Here is a 13,193-nt window from a genome sequence, read left to right on the forward strand (position 1 = left end):
TTTTTTTACCACCACCCCTCCCGCCACGTGTAACAAACTACCTACGCTGGCTGTTTGTAGTCTTTTTGTATCTGCTATGGAATAAAGTGAGCTATTGAGGAATACACCTTTAAGTGTTTACGTCGATTATTTGTTTGGGTGAGTGTTTTGCCTTCATACTTGGACCTTGTGTCTTTTGACGCATAAGGCCCAAATCTACTTATGTGCATGTAATATTTGAGCCGACCCTGTCCCCATGTACCACATACATATATATCCTTCTCCCTCGCCCCGATTTTAATACTCGTACATCCTTTCAACCTTCTCCCTCTTCCCACCTTTACCCCGCAATCTAAGGAAATAGTGGCGATAATAGAAGAGAGAACCTTGGTTAGCCCATGTCCTTGTTTACGTAAAAAAAAAAAAAAAGGCTTCCTATATGAGGACTTTGTTTCCCACTCATTCAGTCACCTCCATTCCACTGAGACACGAGGCCTGCGTAATGATGAAGTTTGTGTCATTCACTTCATGCCCTGTCCAGTCCCAAGTGGAGCTTCGAGAGCCTTCGTGTTCCAGCTTCCCACTGTGTACAACACCTGCTTTTCGGCCACCTGTGCCATTCGATAATACCCTTGGCCTCACCTTGCCTTTGCCCTACTGGTGTAGTTGCTAACAACTAGAAACACCTTTCATTCATCATGAGTGGAGGCAGCAAGGCACGGACAGCTCGCTTTGTGCTTGCCTGCTTCGATGCGCTGAGGTCAGAAAACGCTTCCAACACTTGACAGGTGGAATCTTGGAGTCTCAACGGAAGGCTTCTTGCAATGAGAAAACTCCTTACCCTATGGACTACATTAAGAAAGAAAAGGTGTCTCCAAAGGGGTGGATAATTCTACTTTGGCTCGCTCATTGCACAACCTGTGAGCCTCAAGAATTGTGAAATGTACCATGTGTCCAAACTTTTGCCAAAAGTATGAAAGCAGTTTGAGTTTCCTCCTGAAGTCCTGTGCAGTTATTTTAATCCACAAGCTCATGCTCTTGGTTTACATTACCTTTCTTCCTGTGTCCACCATTTCCCAACGTCCGCTAACCCTAAGGACCCTAAGTTCGCTAACCCAAAGGACCCTAAGTTCGCTAACCCTAAGAACTATTAGTTCGCTAACCCTAAGAACTCTTACTTCGCTGACCCTAAGTTCACTAAGCCTAAGAACCCTAAGTTTGCTAACCCTAAGAACCCTAAGTTCGCTCACCCTAAGAACTCTTAGTTCGCTGACCCTAAGTTCACTAAGCCTAAGAATCCTAAGTTCTCTAACCTTAAGAACCCTAAGTTCGCTAACCCTAAGAACTTAATTCACTAACCCTAAGAACCCTAAGTTTGCTAACCCTAAGAACCCTAAGTTCGCTAACCCTAACAACTTGGTTCACTAACCCTAAGAACCCTAAGTTCGCTAACCCTAAGAACCCCAAGTTCGCTAACCCTAAGGACCCTAAGTTCGCTAACCCTAAGAACCCTAAGTTATCTAACCCTAAGAACCCTAAGTTCACTAACCCTCAGTTCGCTAACCTTAAGAACCTAGTTCGCTAACCCTAAGAACCCTAAGTTCGCCAACCCCAAGAACCCTAAGTTCGCTAACCCTAAGAATCCCAAGTTCGCTAACCCTAAGAATCCCAATTTCACTAACCCTAAGAACTTTAAGTTCGCTAACCCTAAGAACCCTAAGTTCGCTAACCCCAGGAACCCTAAGTTCGCTAACCCTAAGAATCCCAAGTTCGCTAACCCTAAGAATCCCAAGTTCGCTAACCCTAAGGACCACAAGTTTGCTAACCCTAAGGACCCAAAGTTCGCTAAGCCTAAGGACCCAAAGTTTGTTAACCCTAAGGACCCAAAGTTCACTAATCCTAATAACCAAAGTTCACTAACCCTAAGTTTGCTAACCCTAAGTTCACTAACGCTAAGAACCCTAAGTTCTCTAACCCTAAGAATCCCAAGTTCGCTAACCCTAAGAACCCTAAGTCCGCAAACGCTAACCCTAAACATTCCCGGTTCGTTTGCCAACGTATAACAATTTCAAAGTAACTTCTGTAAACAAGAAGACTTTAAAGGAGACGTGAACCCAATAACTAATGTTGCCAACAAATAACTACATCAGTTATGGACGACATAAGTCTGGGAAATGTTACAGACGAGTTGGAAGGGATGTACAAGATCATCAGATGTGAAGGCAAATCACAACGAATCGTCGTCTCGTTCGAGGAATATCTGCCGTTTGTGGGATAACATTGTTATACTATATATACAGTACTTATACCATGTGTGTCATCCGCTGTGTGTCACGTTAGCCAGGATTGAATCACCGTGTCGCCTGGTGCCATCGTTTTGAATTTCCATCTGTCATGGCAAACATCATTTCCATTCAACAATATAAAAGAAACACTTTGCACATTTTTATTTTCAGCTTTCAGCAACATGGAGATGCGTCACAACTGATAAACATTGTTACGAGGTCTTTCTGGGTAAAATGGGCCTATTAGAGGAGCGATCCGCAGACGTGAGGTTATGCTACCTGAGTCCTAATTTATCAGTTTGTCCTTATGTTATCTTGGCATTCCATGCAAGATGTCCAAGTAGAGGATAAAATCGTGCCATTTTGTCGTTCAGAAGTCCTTTCCATAAAACTCCAGATATTGGACAGGTTAGGTTTACCTTCAAAGATAGTAAAACGACCTCATTTCGAATTTAGAAGCAGATATGAAACGTTTGGTCTTGTACAAGCCGCATATCATCATAAAGTGGGATCCTTACAAACTCCTCAATCCTAATCACCTCAAGGTTATGGCTGTGGATCTTTTCCAGAGGAGGGGCCAAATCATTTGGGGACATGACAATTTGGAGTAGGGAGTATAAATAAGCCTGGGAAATATGTACACCAAATCGGCCTGCATAAAAAGGGGGTCGAGGGAGTGGGGGGTCCAGAGCTGTGGTCCTTTCACTGCTTCCATCTGATTAATGGTGTCAGGGGTGCTGCAGGACGAGAGGTGGGGTGGCCCCCTCTTCTCTTTGATTTACGAGAGTCATTAAGCACCCCGTGGCCGTGTGAATGGGGACGCCAGGAAGGGACAAGAAGAGGACACACCATACGTATATTGCACTCGGTCCTGCTCCTGGACGTTTCATCGCATTTTAGGGTTTATCCTCATGTTTTTTTATGAATGTTGTATTTCGGGAATCCTGCTATTTGACTGTGTGTCCCGACATTACCGTTTTGAAAACAATTACTTTTGGGAAGTGAACGTTTTGCACAGAGTGCGTTGTATATAGTCGAACTGCAATGATTCGAGTGGCAAAACGATCATGGAGTCACAAACACAAAACATTGAGTCACAAAAAACAGGTCACAGTTACAAAGCATCAGGTCACAAACAGTTATAAATTCGTGGAGTCATAAACAGTCGCAAAAATTGCTGATTAACAGTTAGAAAACTATCAAGTCACATTTATAAAACTGAGTTTACAAACTTACAAATTCGCGGAGATATAACAGTTGCAAACATTGTTGATTCACAGTTACAAAACATTAAGTCACAGTTATAAAACTGTCACAAACAGTTACAAAACATTGAGTCACAAAGTTACAAGATGGAGTCACAAAACGTCATGGAGTCAAAGAACATGAAATCACAAACTTCCAAGCCACAAAAACACTAAAAAAAACATCAAGTCACCTAAACGTATCGAGTCACAAAAGGTGGAGCCACAAACAGCTACAAAACATCGCCGTGTCAGTTCCAAAACATCGAGTCACAAATACCTACAAGATATCAATTCACAGTTACAAAACGTGGAGTTACAAACAGTTACCTAATAGTAGTAATGGGGCAACGAAGTTTGCACTAAGATGCTACAGCATCAAGTCCAAGACCAACTCCATCACAAACAGTCACATCATTGATTCAGTTACAAAAGATTGAGTCACAAAGTTACAAAACATCGAGTCAGCCAAAACTATTATCATGAAACACAGTTACATAAGGTGAAGTCACAAAACACGGAGTCACAAACAGTTACAAAACATGGTCAAGTCAGAATATGTCGAGTCACAAAGTTACAAAACATAATTGAGTCACAGTTACAAAATATTATGTCACAAACAGTTACAAAACATCACTGAATTACAAACAGTTGCAAAATAATGAGTCACAAAACCATCATTGAGTTACATCATTGAGTCACAAAACAAGTAGAAAACAGTCATAAACTATCAGGTCACAAACACAAAACATCAAGTCATAAAGAGCTAATGTGGCCTACAAAAGTATTCACCCCCCTCTAACGTTTTCACATTTGATACCACCTGAGCTTATTACCTCCGCCACTGAAAAGACAAAATAGGTGTAAAAGGTTTCACCTGGTGGTTTCACCACCTGTGGTTTCACCACCTGTATGTAATCAGTGGTTTAACTTAAAAGTTAATCTCCCCCACTTATCTAAGGAGTTTTAAAATGCAACTCACTTGGTCACCAACAAGGCAAACAGGAAGACCAAGGAGCTTTCCAAAGAAGTCAGACATAAAGTGGTGGAGAAGCATCGTTCAGGAGAGGATTATAAGAAGATTTCAAAATCACTCATTATCCCTTTGAGTCCGGTGAAATCCATCATTAAAAGTGGAAGACGTATCACACCACCCAGACTCGACCCAGATCAGGTCGCCCATTCAAACTTGTCAGCCGGGCAAGCAGGAAAATTGGTCGGGATGTCACTGTAAATCCAACAATGACTTTGAAAAATCTTGAAGGCCCTATCCGAGATGGAGGTCAGTGTTCATCAATCAACAACACTCCATTCCCTTCATAAAGCTGCCCTCTATAGACAGGCGACAAGAAAGAAGCCATTACTGAAAAAGACATATAAAAGCTCAAATAGAGTTTGCGAAAAAGCATCTTAATGATACTTTCGGCATGTGGAGAGAAGTGCAGTGGTCAGACGAGACAAAAATTGAACTTTTGGTCTAAATTCAAAGCGTTACGTCTGGCACAAGCCAAACTGCACATCGCCCAGTCAATACCATTCCTACTTTCAAGCATGGTGGTGGCACCATCATGTTATGGGGCTGCTTTTCATCAGCAATGACTGGCAAGCTTTTAAGAATAGAAGGGACAATGGACGGTGCAAAGTACAGGAGAATCCTTGATGAAAACCCGCTTGAGTCAGCCATGAATTTGAAACTGGGTCGGAGATTCACATTTCAGCAGGACAATTATCTGAAGCACAAACGTAAAGCCACACTGGAATTGCTGAATAAGAACAAAATAAATGTTCTCGAGTGGCCCAGTCAAAGTCTTGACTTGAACCCAATTGAACATTTATGGCGAGACTTGAAGATTGCGGTCCATTGACGATCCCCATCAAACTTGGCAAAACTAGAGCAATTTTCATGTGAAGAATGGGCAAACATTTCAGCATCTCTGTGCAAAGCTGGTAGAGAGACCAACCCAAAAAGACTCGCAGCAGTCATTGCTTTTAAAGGTGCTTCCACCAAGTACTGACTTAAGGGGCTGAATACTTTTGCATCAAGATCATTTTAATTTGTCCATGCTTTTTGCAGGTATTCTAGCATGCGACCTCCTTCAAATGTAACAGAGTTTAGTTTGATCTCTTGAGTTATGAATAAAAAAGTTCATTTGGAAAAATTGTTTATGCACTACATGACCAAAGTATGCGGACACCACTTATAATTAGTGGATTCGGCTGTTTCAGCCACACCCATTGCTGACAGATATATACAATCAAGCACACAGCCATGCAATCTCCATAGACAAACATTGGCAGTAGAATGGGCCATACTGAAGAGCTCAGTGACTTTCAACGTGGCACCGTCATATGATGCCACATTTCCAACAAGTCAGTTTGTCAAATTTCTGCCCTGCTAGATTTCTGCTGCCCCTGTCAAATGCAAGTGCTGTTATTGTGACGTGGAAACGTCTAGGAGCAATAACAGCTCAGCTGCGAAGTGGTAGGCCATGCAAGCTCACAGAACGAGACCGCCGAGTGCTGAAGCGTGTAGCGCATAAAAATCGTCTGTCCTCGGTTGCAACACTCACTGCCGAGTTCCAAACTGCCTCTGGAAGCAACGTCAGCACAACTGTTCGTCGGGAGCTTCATGAAATGGGTTTATATGGCAGAGCAGCCGCACACAAGCCTAAGATCAACATGTGCAATGCCAAGTGTCGGTTGGAGTGGTGTAAAGCTCGCCGCCATTGATCTCTGGAGCAGTGGAAACGCATTCCCTGGAGTGATGAATCACGCTTCACCATCTGTTAGTCCGACGGACTAACCTGGGTTTGACGGATGCCGGGAGAACGCTACCTGCCCAAATCCATAGTGCCAACTGTAAAGTTTGGTGGAGCAGGAATAATGGTGTGTGGCTGTTTTTCATGGTTTGGGCTAGGCCCCTTAGTACCAGTAAAGGGAAATCTTAACGCTACAGCATAAAATGACATTCTAGACGATTGTGTGCTTCCAAATTTGTGGCAACAGTTTGGGAAAGGCCCTTTCCTGTTTCAGCATGACAATGTCCCCGTGCACAAAGCGAAGTCCATCCAGAGATGGTTTGTTGAGATCGGTGTGGAAGAACTTGACTGGCCTGCACAGAGCCCTGACCTCAACCCCATCGAACACCTTTGGTATGAATTGGAATGCTGACTGCGAGCTAGGCCTAATCGCCCAACATCAGTGTCCGACCACACTCATGCTCTTGTGGCTGAATGGAAGCAAATCCTTGCAGCAATGTTCCAACATCTAGTGGAAAGCCTTCCCAGAAGAGTGGAGGCTGTTATAGCAGGAAAGGGGGACCAACTCCATATTATTGCCCATGATTTTGGAATGAGATGTTCGATGTTCGTGTGTCCACATACTTTTGGTCATGTAGTGTATGTCATTCGTAATTCATATAAATGTGCATTATTGGTAGGGGTGAATACTTTTGCAGACCACTACACAAAACATCGAGTCACAAATGCTTGCAAACCATCAGGTCATAAACGTTTACAAATTATTAGGTCTCATTTAAAAAGCACCAGGTCTTCTTTTTTCGAATGCAGCACAAGGGTGTGAGGTACAATCATTGACTGGGTGTGCCCTCTGTAGTTTGTGCCAGGAATTTGTACTTTGTTTATGGTACCGGTGATAACTCGCCTACTCTTTGCGAAGGAGACCATGGGATATTTAACGTACATCAAATAATTCTGGCAGACCGGACACCAGTTTAACGTACATCCGAGGGACGGCCACACATTGATGAATCACCCTGCCTGTGAAACACCAGGATGACAGTTTATAGCTGGGTCGGGTTTCGAACCAAGGTACTACAGCTTAGAAGGGAGTTTGTGTACCTCTAGTAGCAGAGCAGTTAAGAGGAAGCATCGTTCATTTTTTCAGGAAAGCACCAAATTTGGCACAGATGTAGTATGGACCTATAAAAAAAATTTCCTGAGGGGCGCCCAAAAATTTAGAACCCCTGGTGGCCGCCATATTGAATTTCAACATGACCGCCATCTGTGACCTATTTCCCTCAATAACTTCTATTCTATGAGTGGTCTTGGTCTTGTATTGTGGTCTTGGCAATAGCACACTACTTTACCTACCAGTCACACGGTGTGGAGGAACTCTGGATTGCCATTGGCACTGGTAAAAGCTACCGCCACCTTGCCATCCATAAGATTGCCACCGGCCTTGGCCGCAGGAAGTCCGAGTCTTTGCCATTATTTCATGCCTTCACTGGCTGCGACACAGTGTCATTTTTTGCCCAAATTGGGAAAAAGACAGCCTGGAAGGCTTGGGAGGCATACCCCAGCATCACGCAGACCTTTCATGCTCTCGCTTATAGGCCATCTGTGGACGCTATTACTATGGAACTACAGAGCATAGAAAGATATGTTGCCATCCTCTATGACCGGACTACCGAGATAAAGACAGTGAATGACATGCGCCGACACTTGTTCACGAAGAAGGCAAGAACAATTGATCACATTCCCCCAACAGCAGACGCCTTCGAACAACACCTAAAACGTGCATGTTTTCAGGCTGGACACGTATGGAGTCAGGCACTTGTGCCCTACCCAGAACTTCCATCACCAGCTGATTGGGCTGGATGAAAACAGGGACTTCTTGGACACAAATTTGGACCACAATACCACTGATACAGGAGGCATGTTCAGAGCTTACAAGCTGCCATTGTAAGTCGGCCTGTAAAGGCAACTGTAAATGCTCCAGGGCAAATCTGCCCTGCACATCACTGTGTGACTGCGATGGACAGTGCTTGTAGAACTACGCGTCTGTGCGAGAGCCTCCACCTTTCAAGTGCCCACAATATTTTAAGTTAAAACTGCAACTGTGTGTAACTTTGATTAATTAATACCATTCCATTGTTATCAGAGACCAATAAAACAATGTGTATCACTTTGAATTGAAATTTTACCTAAAATACTATGAGAGATTCAAGGAAAATGGAAACACCATGGCGGCCATCTTGAAATTAAAGATGATGGATGCCAATCTTTATGCAATTGATCCCATTGGATTCAGAGACCATGAAAACATGGGGTAAGACACTGGAACTGTGGTGTTATCGCTCATAGTATAGAAGTTATTGAGGGAAATAGGTCACAGAGGGCGGTCATGTTGAAATTCAATATGGCGGCCACCAGGGGTTCTGAATTTTTGGGCGCCCCTCAGGAAAACAATTGTATAGGTCCATACTACATCTGTGCCAAATTTGGTGCCTTCCTGAAAAAATGAACGATACGCCCTATTTTTCGGTCTTAACTGCCTAAGTATAGGCCATCCTGCTAGCTCAAAACATCGTCATAAAGAGTTACAAAATGTGGAGTCACAAAAAGTTACAAAACATGAAGTCACAAGCGGTTATAAAGTGTTGAGACACAAACAATTTCAAAACGTTGGGTCACAAACAGTTACAAAACATCGAGTTACAATAACAGTTAAAAAACATCAAGTCACAAACATTAACAAAACGTTGAGTCACAACCAGTTACAAAATGTGAAGTCATAAACTCTTACAGAATGTTGAGTCACAAACAATTACAAAACGTCGAGTCACAGTGAGAAAAAGTCGACTCGTTCAACAAAATGTCGAGTCAAAGAAAGTTACAAAACGTCAAGTCACAGTTGCAACACGTGGTCATTAAAAAATATTGGCGTCAAAAATATTGGCACCCTTGCACTTTTTTCAAATAATGCCCCATTTCTTCCAGAAAATTGTTGAAATTAAAAAATATTTTGGTATCCATATACCTATATGTATTTCTTTGGTTTGCAGTGGAACAAAAAAAAAAAAGCTGAACAAATTACTAAATCTTACCTTATTCCACACGGAAACCCTAAAATGGCCCTGACAATATTATTGGCACCTTTAATAAGTTGTTGGAAATAATTAGATTTCAAGCAGGTGATTCTCCTTTACTTTGGAATTGAACTCACCTGTGGTGAGTTGCAGGTGCCTGCAATATAAAAATCATTCATTCATCCAGTTTGAATAGAGAAAAGGAGTCATTCTGCTGTTTTGTGTCACTGTGTGCACCGCAATGAGCATGAAGAAAAGAAAGAAACCCAGAGAATTGTCTGAGGAGGTCACACACAAGATTGTCGCCAAGCATGGACAATCTCAAGGCTACAAGTCCATCTCCACTCTCCAGAGACCTTGATGTTCCTGTGTCCACCATACGCAATGTTATCAGGAAGTTTAAGGCCCGTGGTACTGTAGCCAACCTCCCTGGACGTGGCCGCAAGACAAAACCTGCTCCAAGATTGCAGTAAAGGATTGTTCAAATGGTGGAGAAAGCACCTCGATCAACTGCCAAACAGATTCAAGCTGACCTTCAGACACAAGGTACGACAGTTTCAACTTGCACCATCTGTCGCCAACTCAATGAAAGGCGGTTTTATGGTAGGAGACCCAGGAGGACCCCACTGCTAAGAAAGCCCGACTGCAGTTTGTCAAAACACACCTGAACAAGCCAAAATCCTTCTGGGAGAATGTCCTGTGGGCAGATGAAATGAAATTAGAGCTTTTTGGTAAAGCACATCATCTCTATGTTTACAGAAAACAAAATGAAGCCTTCCAAGAAAAGAACACCTTCCCTACAGTATAACATGGAGGAGGTTCCGTGATGTTTTGGGGTTGCTGTGCTGCCTCTGGCACCGGGTGCCTTGAATGTGTGCATGGGATCATGACATCAGGAGATTACCAAGGCATTTTGGAGCGTAATGTTCAACCTTGTGTCAGAAAGCTGGGTCTCCGTCAAAGGTCATGGGTCTTGCAGCAGGACAATGGAGCCCAAACACATTTCAAAAAGCACCCAGGAATGGTTCAAGACAAAATGCTGGACTGTTCTGAAGTGGCCAGCAATGCCTGCAGTTATTTTGTCCAAGGCTGTGCTACCAAATATTAAGTCTGGGGTGTCAATAATTTTGTCAATGCCATTTCTTTTTCTTTTCTGATTTAAAAGGATATATTAAGTTCTGAATAAAAAAACAAAGGTTCTGTAATATTAACAGTGAAAAAAAGAATTGTGGAGACCAAACACTTTCGTCAATTTCAACCTATTTTTAGAGAAAATTGTGAGTTATTTGAAAAAAAAGTGCAAGGGTGCCAATATTTTTGGCCATGACTGTATATTGTTACGTTTATGGGGGTAGATAAGAAAATACCATAAGGAGGTTAGGATTGTATAGAAATACCTTGGACCATGTGACGTGTAGGAGAATTTTGATGTACATAAGCAGGGAAAATATAGCTTAAGGTTGTTTTGAGGTTCTTCATGCGAGGGATGAAGATGTGCTAATTAGCCCGAGGGATGAATACGAGGGATGAAGACGTGCTAGCCATGAACAGGTTTAAGGTTAATTTCCCCAGCATGTGCCTTCCCTCTGTGGCCATCCCTTAAATCATAACAATCCCGGCCAATGCCCTATGGACACTTACGGCAAAAAGGACCCGCCAGGAGAGGCGGAGCTGACAGTGGTGGTGTGGGCCAAGAATGAGGCTGGAAGGCCACGCCCCTGGAGTGACGCGGCCGGGTGGTGACGTAGTCGGAGCGAAGAAGAGGCGGTCGTGCTAGGAGCTTGAGCAAGAAGCTGGTGATTTTTCTATGTGTTTTGGAGGAGAGCGGATTCATGTAGCATTGTAAGGAGCAACGATTGCTGGACACACAAGTGGGTTAGAGGCCATGTGTGGTTCTCCTGCATGGTCCAGAGAGACCAAAAAGGAGGCCGTTTTCGTGACACCTCACATTCGTGACACCTTTGAGTGCAGGGCTGCCGCCATTTTGAGCGCTTCGCGCACGGGTGGCACAAGACACCACCATCTGCCAACCTCCCAAACAGACCCAGGTTGGGCAAGCTAAGTGCCAGCCAAAGAGAATTGTTATTTTCTTATTTTTCCCCTTGTTCATGTTTTGTGAGTCTGTCTTTGAGGTACCTCAGTTAGGAATGTATTTACCTCCGTTTTATTTCTGACATTTTCATTCCGTGCCTTATTTACATTCAAAACGTTATCGGTGCATTTTATTTGTTGTGTTTTGATTTTGTGGGTTTCAGATTAAACCCTTGTTTTCGTCAGTCATACGCTTCATGTTTCTTCCATCCTGCGCGCGCAAATTAACCGTCATAATCGGGAGTTCGCCTCAGAAGTAAGCTGGTTCGACCATCCATCCCGGCTGATCTTAATCGCCAGGGACATGACAATATTTACATAACGTCGAGTCATAAATAGTCAACAAAATGTCGAGTCAAAGACAGTTACAAACCGTCGTCACAAACATTTAACGTCGAGTCATTAACAGTTCCAAAACGAATTACAATTACAACACGTGGAGTAATATATATTTATATAACGTCGAGTCATAAACTGTTACAGAATGTTGGGTCACAGTTACAAAACGTCGAGTTATAAATAGTTGCAGAACATTGACTCATAAACAGTTACAAAACGTTGAGTTATAAATAGTTACAGAACATTGAGTCATAATCAGTTACAAAACGTCTAGTCACAAACAGTTACAAAATATACAGTCACAAACAGTAACAAAACATTGAGTCACAAACAGTTACAAAATGTCCAGTCACGAACAGTTACAAAACGCTGAGTCGTGAACAGTTACAAAATGTCCAGTCACGAACAGTTACAAAACGTCCAGTCACAACAATTTGCAAAACGGCCAGTCATAAACAGTTACACAACGTCCAGTCACAAACAGTTACAAAATGTCCAGTGATAAACAGTTACAGAACGTTTCTGATTTTTTTTGTGCATGTTATTAGTAAAAGCTCTCATGCCTGAAACTGCACATCGAGCACACACGACACGACCGACCGAACCTGTCCAGGATGAGGTGTCCCAATGGTGTTTTGGCTCGTCCAGGACGAGGTGTCCCCAATGGTGTCTTGGCTCGTCCAGGACGAGGTGTCCCCAATGGTGTTTTGGCTCATCCAGGACGAGGTGTCGCAATGGTGTCTTGGCTCGTCCAGGACGAGGTGTCCCCAATGGTGTCTTGGCTCGTCCAGGACGAGGTGTCCCCAATGGTGTTTTGGCTCGTCCAGGACGAGGTGTCCCCAATGGTGTCTTGGCTCGTCCAGGACGAGGTGTCCCCAATGGTGTCTTGGCTCGTCCAGGACGAGGTGTCCCCAATGGTGTCTTGGCTCGTCCAGGACGAGGTGTCCCCAATGGTGTCTTGGCTCGTCCAGGACGAGGTGTCCCCAGTGGTGTCTTAACTCGTCCAGGACGAGGTGTCCCAATGGTGTCATGGCTCGTCCCGGACGAGGTGTCCCAATGGTGTCTTGGCTCGTCCAGGACGAGGTGTCCCCAATGGTGTCTTGGCTCGATGTGAAGAGCAAAAACAAATGGACACAACACAAAGCTCTTGCTGTGCTTGGCCTTTCTCCACAATGCTGTGATTATCTGAGATTCCCAGTTTGCTTGCACTCCTATCACGTGGTGCTTCTCCAAACATTGACTTTAGCATCTTGAGAATTGCTGGTAAATGCAACTAACGATTCAGATCCGCAATTCAAACACCTCCATGTGGAGCTGAAGATTAAAAGTGGGGATTTGTACAAATACAGGCGCAAGAGAGACGGCCTGGTTTTGTCCCATCATGTCACGTCCACATTTGGTCCGTCTCACGACCAATGCTCCACG

The sequence above is a fragment of the Myxine glutinosa genome, chromosome 13 (assembly GCF_964187855.1).
Source record: "Myxine glutinosa chromosome 13, kmMyxGlut1.1, whole genome shotgun sequence".
Classification (NCBI taxonomy): Eukaryota; Metazoa; Chordata; class Myxini; order Myxiniformes; family Myxinidae; genus Myxine; species Myxine glutinosa.